Consider the following 9,761-nt stretch of genomic DNA (forward strand, 5'->3'; position numbering starts at 1 on the left):
ACCGTCTACCTCTTTCTCCAGGGTGGTCTAGTGCAGACAGGACTAAGACTAATGGCGGTTTTCCACTGCGTGGTATCTACTCGACTCGCCTCTACTCGCTTTTTTTGGTTTTCCATTACGAAAAAAAGTCCCTGGGACCTGCTACCAAGTAATTTTTTTAGTACTACCTCAGTCGAGGTTCCAAGCGAGCCGAGCATACCAAAAGTGACGTGGTTACCGTCCGCAGACCGCTGGTTGGTCGGGAGAGAATCGTCCCTTATGACTGCGTTGTTAGCAAAACAGAATTGCGGAGTTGGTGTCCAGAACCCAACGGACATTTAAAACAAATCTAGCCCACACCGACAGATAATCCACTCTCTGCACTAATCTCACTTTTCAACTGTTCGGGCTACTACTCCTTCATTCGTTTCCATATTGCCCACTGTTACTTTAAAAAAAACAAGACAATATATTAACAAAAGTTTTTTTATTTTAGCTTTCAAGTAGCGCAGCAAAACCCTCCCAAACTTCCCGGTCTCTTCCTCTCTGCACCCTGGGACGTGTCCCCCCTGGCTCTGCTGGCCCAGATGCATCCCAGTCGTTGTCACAAGCCTCTCCGTAACTCTCATAAAGATTATACGAAGTCCAGTAGATCAGAACCAGAGATCTCACCGGTCGGACATCGCCCACCAGACGGTCTGCGACAGGACTAAGACTAACCCCCCAGACAGCAGACCGTCTACCTCTTTCTCCAGGGTGGCGTGGTGCCGACAGGACTAAGACTAACCCCCCAGACAGCAGACCGACTACCTCTTTCTCCAGGATGGCCTAGTGCCGACAGGACTAAGACTAACCCCCCAGACAGCAGACCGTCTACCTCTTTCTCCAGGATGGTCTAGTGCCGACAGGACTAAGACTAACCCCCCAGACAGCAGACCGTCTACCTCTTTCTCCAGGGTGGTCTAGTGCCGACAGGACTAAGACTAACCCCCCAACAGCAGACTGTCTACCTCTTTCCTCCAATGGCCTGGTGCCGCGTACTACTGACTACCCCCCAGGACAGTCAAACTGTCTACCTCTTTCTCCCGGATTGGCCTTGGTGCCGAAAGACTAGACTAACCCCCCAGACGCAGACTGTCCCTAACCTCTTTCTCCAGGATGGCCTGGTGCCGAAAGGACTAAGACTAACCCCCCAGACAGCAGACTGGTCTACCCTCTCTTTCTCCAGGATTGCCTGGTGCTGCTTTGGCCAGCTTGTCGGCCTCGGTTGGAGAAGCTGTTCCCTCTGTTCTCCAGCTCTTTGTCAGCGTTCAGCTGGTGTGCTTCGTCCATCTGCTCGCCTATCAGCTTGTTCCCTCAGTCCCATCAACTGCTTCTGGTGCTGGCCGCCGCATGCGCTTGTAGCCGGACATCTGCTCCCGGCCAGCGCCGAGCCCTGCTCGTGTTCCTGGATCTGCGGGTCATCCTGGGGGAGGGGTGGGGCGGGGGGAGAATGGACACAGTTATTCCCCGACTGGTCATGACGTTGCCACAAAGCACAGTAGCGAAAGACCCAGAACGGCTGACCGCAATCAGAGCAGGCTTGGCTTTTTCAGGATGGCTCTAAAAACGGAGCGTGTCACACAGAGGAAAATAAAAGGTACAGTTATTTAGACAGAGAGGATGAGGAAAAATAAGGTTTATTTTACATAAAAGCATGTGATTATGTTCTATAGAAACCCTAAATACATTTATGAACAGACCTTCAATCTATCTTACAGGCTTCTCTTTTTTTTAATTCTCAAGTGCGTGATTCAATCCAGATTATTTTGGGTATCAGACACTATTAGGCTCTACTTTCAAAGCCACCCGGGACCACCCCCCCGAAACCAAAAATCAGGTAAGGAAAATAAGATACATAGATAGATATAAATAAAATGATTTTTCAGAGAATAATTTGGTCTGTATGACTGTGATCTACTATACTGTGTAGTTAGTAGCGTGTAGTCGCGGGTCATAGCGTGTAGTCGCGGTCAGTAGCGTGTAGTTGCGGTCAGTAGCGTGTAGTTGCGGTCAGTAGCGTGTAGTTGCGGTCAGCAGCGTGTAGTTGCGGTCAGCAGCGTGTATTGCGGTCACAGCGTGTAGTCCGGGTCAGGTAGCGTGGGTGTAGGGGTTTGGTAGGTCGCGGTCAGTAGCGTGTAGTCGCGGTCAGTAGCGTAGTCGCGGTCATTACTCTGTAGTGCGGTCAGTTGCGTGTAGTCAGTAGGCGTGTAGTTGCGGTCATAGCGTGTAGTTGCGGTCAGTACGTGTAGTCCGCGGTCAGTAGCGTGTAGTTCCGCGGTCGTAGCTGTAGTCGCGGTCAGTAGCTGTATCGTGTCAGTAGCGTGTAGTCGCGGTCAGAGCGTGTAGTCGCGGTCATAAGCTTGTATTTGTCAGCAGCGTGTAGTTGAGGTCCAGCAGCGTGTAGTTGAGTCACAGGTGTAGTCGTGTCAGGCGTAGCGCGGTCAGTAGCGTGTAGTCGCGGTCAGTAGCGTGTAGAGTCGCGGTCAGTAGCGTGTAGTCGCGGTCGAACGTTAGTTGCGGTCAGTAAGCGTGTAGTTGCGGTCATTAAGCTGTAGTTGCGGCAGTAGCGTGTCGTTTGAGGGTCAGTAGCGCGTGGCTTGTAAAAGCTGCTGTGTAAACATTATTTTTGCAGATGTTATCCTCAACTGCGATTCTGATTGCAGATGAAGTCTTGATTCTTTAATCTTCTTTTTTTTTTCCTCTGCCATAAAACCAAAATGGTCTAATCACTGGTTAAAACAACGCTGTCTTAGCCGAGGACCCCCAACACAGTGAGGGGGGCAGGAGGGAGAGATTTACCAAGGAGGCGGTCCCGGATGGTGTGGCGAAGTGGTTCCGTTTTGCGTAGTATGAGGCCCGGCGGCGCCCGCCGAGGGAGCCTGAGGCTGGTCCATCTCCGGCTGGTACGGGTCATCGTAGATGTTATCCTGACCCTAGGAAGAGGAGGAAGGTCAATACTTAACATACATAAACAAACTGGGGTAAGTATTCAACTGTAATTCACCAACAGCCCGATTTAATTTTGATATAGATTCAAGCAGGGATATTTCATCTACTATTCCGTTTAACTGGATATTAGGCCTTTATTTGTTATATTAGTTTAGGGAAACATACGAATCACCATTTTTTTTGCTTAGATTGATATCACACTTCGCCCCAATTCTTTATTGACACAACATATATATATATAATAATATATATATAATAGTATTAATTTTTTTTTTTAACCCCTATGAGTCACCTTGCGATCATCAGACAGACCTGTTACTGCAAGAGGCAAGCACCGCATCGTTATGGGAGAACTTAAAACGCCCTTTTTTTATTCGTCTATTTTAATAATTACAGAAAAAGTCATTAGCCGTTTTTTGGGATGTCGTCAAATACATGAGAATCAAAGTTATTCAATTTTCTTCTCCATTTTTTACAAAAAATCATTATGAATTCATCATCAATCATGCAATTGACCCGTTAACAAAAACTTTCTACACAGAACATGACAAAAGAACGTTGAAAAAAATTGCCAATGGTCGGGGGAAAAAAACTATAAACACAGAAAAAAACTATTTTTTTTAAATGCTAAACAAGTGACAAAAAAAGCACACCACACACAACACACCCCACACACACACAACACACACACACACCACACCCACACGACACACACCCCACAACACACACACACACACACACACGCACACAACACCACACACACACAACACACACCACACACAACACACACACACACACACACACACACACACACACACACACACACAACACACACACAACCCACCCAACACACCAAATAACAGATTGGAATAAAATTGACAAAAACGTTGAGAAAATGTAAAAAAAAAGAACCAAATTGTTGAAATCTCAACAACTCAAAAACCCCAGAAAAACACAAGTTGTTAATTGGTAGGAACCCTCTAAACCTGGCTGCAGCTTTATTACACATATAACATCGTCGTTAAGTACCTGAGCCAAAGCAGTTACACAGACGTGAGAGGGGATTTCTCTTTAGTGCAGAGACTGTCGAGCCTAACCCGACATCAGTGGAAATGTTTTTATTCGGTAAAACCTGTCCCTACCGTTATCGCTTACTCACTAGACGCGGATTCCTTACATCATCAGGTTTAACTTGATGCCAATGTCCTTCACTCCGCTCTTTGAAAGATCCATGTTTGCAAGGTTTTATGGATCAATATATATATATCTATATAATATGATATATATATATATATATATATATAATAATAATATATATAAATATATTATTAAATATATATATATATATAATACTATCGGAAGATTCAAATGGACAAAATGGATTTCTTGAAACCGGAGGACCGATGAATGTAACTAGTCCAACAGTATATACACAACCCTGATTTTCTGACTGAAATTTAAGTGGCGTTCCATCTTCATATTATTCCATAACAATAAGAACACCTGAATCAAAAGGAACAGCTGGATATTTCACAGATTCGGATCGATCGATCCCATCTTCACAGCGAGGCAACAAGTACAACACTGATTTTCTCAGGTGGGGTTCAAATACTTTTTTGCAGCTGTAATCATACAAATAAATAAGTTGTAAATATGTATATTTTTTTTTAGGGGGGGGGGGATATTGGTCCCTCTCACTGGACATGCACCTACTATGAACATCATAACCCTCCTATTACTCTATACTTATTTTCCTCACTGTATGGTATATATATTCTCAATAATTGTATCTGTTGATGTTACGCGGGGCGTGCCGTATGTAGCCTGTTGGAGGTGACGTTTCTCGCCCTCCTGCTCATGGCCATCTCGCTGCTGTGTCCGTCCGATCTCGGCCAGCGTTGACAGGACTGCGCTCTGGGACTGGCTGAGATCGGCATGCTGGTCAACCGACTGGGAGCTCTCCATGCTGTTCACGTTGCCGGTCCCAGCAGTGTCTGCTCCACTCCTGACACACACACACACCCACCAACACACACACACACACACACACCACACACACACACCACACCCACACCCACCCCAGCCACACAGGCACACACCACACACACACACACACACACACCAGACCACCACACACACACACACACACCACACAACACACACACACACACAACAGAGAGAGACGGCAACGGACCCACACACAGACAGACAGAGAGACGACCACGCTCGCACGCACAGCACACACACACACACGGACATACAACAGACAGGACAGAGACCCACACGACTGACGGACCACACCACAGCACCACACCACACACACACACTGAAGGAACGGACAGACACAGACACGGATAAGACGGACACCACCGCACCAACGAAGGACTTACACACACACACACAACTGATCGGGACGGGTACACCCACACAGACGAAGGACGGACACACACACACGCACACAGACGGAAGTCGCGCACCACAACACGGAAGTGACATACACACACACCGGAATTTTGACACACAACCACGAACGGCACACACGGAACGCGGACACACACCACGGAGCCGCACTACACACACCAGCTTATTACACGCATAAGTATGTAAAAAAATAAAAGTAAATGTTCCTACATACATAAACGATTTAGCAGTTTTCATTCACCCTGATTTGAATTATCGTTTTTTTTCCCTCACCTCAACTGTTTTTTCACTTCATCTCTATCTCTTTGGGTCTTAGGTTTCTTGGCCCTTTTCTCTCCTTTTTCGTCTCTTCTCCTTCCACTCCCCTTCTTCCACACTCTGACTTCCATCGTCCCCTCTCCCCCGTCCTCACCTCCTCGTCTCCCGCCCCCCTCGGCACCGGGCCGTTCTGCGCGTCTCCTGTGGAAGTGATCTTCTTCATCTTGCGGTACTGCCAGGTTGTCCACTCCCTGCACGGAGCCTTTGGTCCGGCGACAAGGTCCAGTGACACTGTGCAGCGACGCTCAGCGGCCAAGAACCGACTGCTGTGTGAGGGAGGGAACGGACAATGAACAGGTCCTCCACAGTTTGCAGTTGTTGCCATCGCAAACCAATTCACGCACATTCGACCTATCACGCAAATTTGTGTGCAACCCGCAATTGTGATCAATTACCACGAAACTGACACAATGCCCGGTTTTTGTATGCAGAAAATCGTGGATACGAATGTACGATGACCCTAAATTGAGGACGGGCTACGCTCGTTTTATAAGTGCAATAACAGTGAAGTCCAATAAGTTGCTTTATCCACGCTAGGAATGTGTTCCCCAGCTAATGTAGGAAACTAACTAACACGTAAGATCAACAGCTACTGACAAACCTGTTCAAATTTGATTAATTCAATAAATTAAATTTGTGGTTAAATCACCCCGCCCATTTTCATTCAGCATCCTCAGTGTTATTGGGTTCTAATAAAACTCAGCCCAGAGTCCTTTATACTTCTCCTTTGAAAAGAGTTTCCTTCTATTTTTAAGACTATACAACAAAAACAACAAAAAAATCCACTTTTTTCCGCACTTTTCTCAGTTTTCCCCGACAACTTCATTCACCCAAACAGACAAAAAACATTGCAACGTTTGCTACATTTTTTGTGCCAAAGCTCCCGCAAATCAGGCCTTTTGGGAATTTAACATCTAAACAAAAAAAGGCTCAACGTCCTGAGGGACTGAAAGAAGATCCGATGCGGAGCATACGGCTGTGCCGGGGGGGGGGGGTTCTCACATTGATGCAGCACGTCCGAGGGTAGGGCGTGTCTGGGAATCTTCGGAAGTCATGGAGTCCAAAGTTGCGGAGGCAATCATGACCTGCGTCGAGATAAGGCTCATGTTGTCAAATATATCTTTTCTTAACAAGGAAAAGCTGGTGAAGACGAGAGACAATGTTTTAACAGTAGCAGTTAGTTTAATTTCCCATTCATTCTCCAACATGAAGAATTCAAATTCAACATGATATAACAACCCAACCGTCTCATTTTTATACTTCACTCTTTCCCAAGTTTCGTAATTGTATTAATCAGTGTATGGTGATTTCTTTACGCTGGTCAGCTTTTTAAATTATATATGATGAATAGTTTTCTAGTTTCTACTTCTTCTTTATGACAATAAGTCTTAACTATATTTGAGTTGTGGACAAACTGGACATTTGAGGCGTCGTCCTGTGGCTTTTTGTGAAACACTGATCCCATTTTTAGAGACCTAACAACCAGAAAAAAGCCACAAATTCAAAGTCCCTTGGATGAAAATTGTATGTATTGTATTATGTAAAATTGGATATATGTAATATAAAAAATAATAATATGATACTTTCATAACCAGTATTAAGGGACCACTAAGGTTCTATATAACGAGGACGTCAGATACAGTTTCAGGGAACCACTAATGTCTATATGAAAGATATACTTCAGATACAGTATGATAGGGACCAAAGGTCTTAATCAAGAAGACTTCAGATACGTATTAGGGACCACTAAGGGTCTATTAAAGAGACTTCACATACATATTAGGGGAGCCACAATGTCTATATAAAAGAGACTTCAGATCCAGTTAGGGACATAGGCAAGGACTCACCATATAGACATAGTCTATATAAAAGATACTTCAGATACATATTAGGGACCACTAAGGTCTATAAAGAGACTTCAATCCCATATTAGGGACCACTAGGTTATAGAGATTCTATAATAAGGACCACATAGGTCTATAACAATATATGAAAGGTTCTCAACCAGTGGTTGACTGGAGGATGGGCTTTGTTCTGGTCATGTGTATAGCAACTCAAGCGTTCATGTTGAAGAGCGGGGGCTTCCTCTCCGCTGTGGCACACAGACAAGCGTCAGAACAAATAACTCACTCTGCATGGATCTCAGCAAGTACCTTAACCTTTATGTATAATACCTTTTATATAAATGCACACCTTACATTCATTCCAATACTTTTTGCAATGGTTTGTTCTTTTTCCCTGTCGGAACTTGCTGCTGGTATGGTAATTTCTCCCCACGCGGTTGAATAAAGTATCCTCTATCTCTGCCACCCATCCGGTGGTTAGCACTCCAGCAGTGGACCCCAACTCTATCTATATGTTTAACTCATTATTTCAGAAGGACTTGAAGAGTATCCCCCCCCCCCAGTGAGATGTTGTGTGTGCCGCCGCGAGGTCGGCCTGCGGCTTTACCCGCATCCGATGGAGGTGATGCCCAGCACCAACGTCCACCTTGCCGTCCGTACTGGCCGCTCGTCCATAGGCCAGACACCTCCGAGCCATCCTAAGTAAACACACAGCGACATTTAGGAATCTCAAAGTGACTTCATCTGAGATTTCATTCAGGAATCAATATGAATATCAGTTTTTTCAGTCCTGTATTCACACGATTCACGTGCAAATAGAAACAACATCCTTTTACCATCTAAGCGATATAATCGAAACCGTTTTTCAGAAATAAAAAAGACTGCATATTAACTTTAATTCTCAGTGTAATTTACCGCTTCAGGTTTCCCCCGTCGTAAGGGCCGTCAGACAGAGGTAACGCGCCTGAAATATTCTAATCAGAGCGGTCCACTTAAACTGGTATACTAAAAAAATAGTTGGGACAAAAAGTGAGGATGTCGAGAAAAAAAAGGAGTTTAAAAAAAGGCAGAAAAAAACACTCACCACTTTCTGTTATTGACCAAATTGAACTGAAAATAAATGACCCACGATAACAAGAATAGTTACATCCTAAAACCATTAAACTGTCAACGACACCGCACATTTAGGTAATCTCAAGGGATTATTCATCTGTTTTTATAATCCACCACCGCCTCTGCAGGAAAAACCACTCAATTACCTTTAGTAAAAAACAAAAAAAAACAAACACAACAACTGTTTCGTTTCTCCTGTTTTGCTGCTTACTGAACTTGTCAAAAGTTGGAACATTTGGCAAAACTCTTCATGGATTCATTCAGGAATTCAATGGAAAGTATCATTTTATTTCACGATCGGTTTCACCGAGTCCACGTGCAGATAGAAAACGCCTTTTAACCACTATAAGCAGATATAATCGTAAACCTTTTTCAGGATTAAAAATTGACTGTAAATCACTTTCATTCAGTTAAATTTACCGCTCATCAGTTTCCCCGCGTAAAGGGCGCGTTCACGCAGAAAGGTAACAGCCTGGAAATATTCTAATATAGCGTCCACTTAACTGGTATGCTAAAAAAAAGTGTAAAAAGAGAAAAATCCTCAAATAAAGTGACCAAAATGTGACGCATGTTACAAAAGTTAACAAATGTAAAAAATAATAACAGTGTTTACAAAAAGCAAGAAAAAACACTCCCAACTTCTGTTATTGAACTGAACATAACAATGACCCTTACAAAAGATTAGAGTTATCAGCCTAAAACATCCTAAACATCCTAAAAACACACAGCCGACATTTGGAATCTGAGTGGATTCTTCTGCCTTGTTTTATCCACCACCTTTGCAAAGAACTTTTGTAAGAAACCTGTTAGCGCGCTGAAAATATTCTAATATAAGCACCACTTAAATGGTTTACAAACACGTTTTTTAAAAAGAGAAAACAAACTAACGGTAGTAAAAAGTGCGAATGAAAAAAGCGAAAAAAGAAACAAAAATGCTGAATATCGTCCACTTACAGTGATATACTCTAGATGTTTAGATTGAATTAATGTATTGATTCGCATTAGAACACACACCACACCACACACACCACACACACACACACACACACACACACACACACAGCACACCCACCACACAACACACACAACACACAC

At 44.1% G+C, this 9,761-nt stretch overlaps 1 protein-coding gene and 1 long non-coding RNA gene across 2 annotated transcripts in view; one reads left to right on the plus strand and one right to left on the minus strand.

The window, feature by feature from the left end:
• The window catches only part of LOC116703016 (uncharacterized), a 13,173-nt gene extending 11,910 nt beyond the window's left edge, over positions 1–1,263 (plus strand). Inside the window, exon 3 of the long non-coding RNA XR_004335316.1 lies at positions 1,253–1,263. This is a non-coding gene — a long non-coding RNA (uncharacterized LOC116703016). The remainder of the gene's footprint in view (positions 1–1,252) is intronic.
• The window catches only part of LOC116703002 (serine/threonine-protein kinase TAO2-like), a 45,608-nt gene that overhangs the window by 10,782 nt on the left and 25,065 nt on the right, over positions 1–9,761 (minus strand). The gene's annotated exons all lie outside the window — the stretch shown is intronic.

This window comes from Etheostoma spectabile, chromosome 15 (assembly GCF_008692095.1).
Source record: "Etheostoma spectabile isolate EspeVRDwgs_2016 chromosome 15, UIUC_Espe_1.0, whole genome shotgun sequence".
NCBI lineage: Eukaryota > Metazoa > Chordata > Actinopteri > Perciformes > Percidae > Etheostoma > Etheostoma spectabile.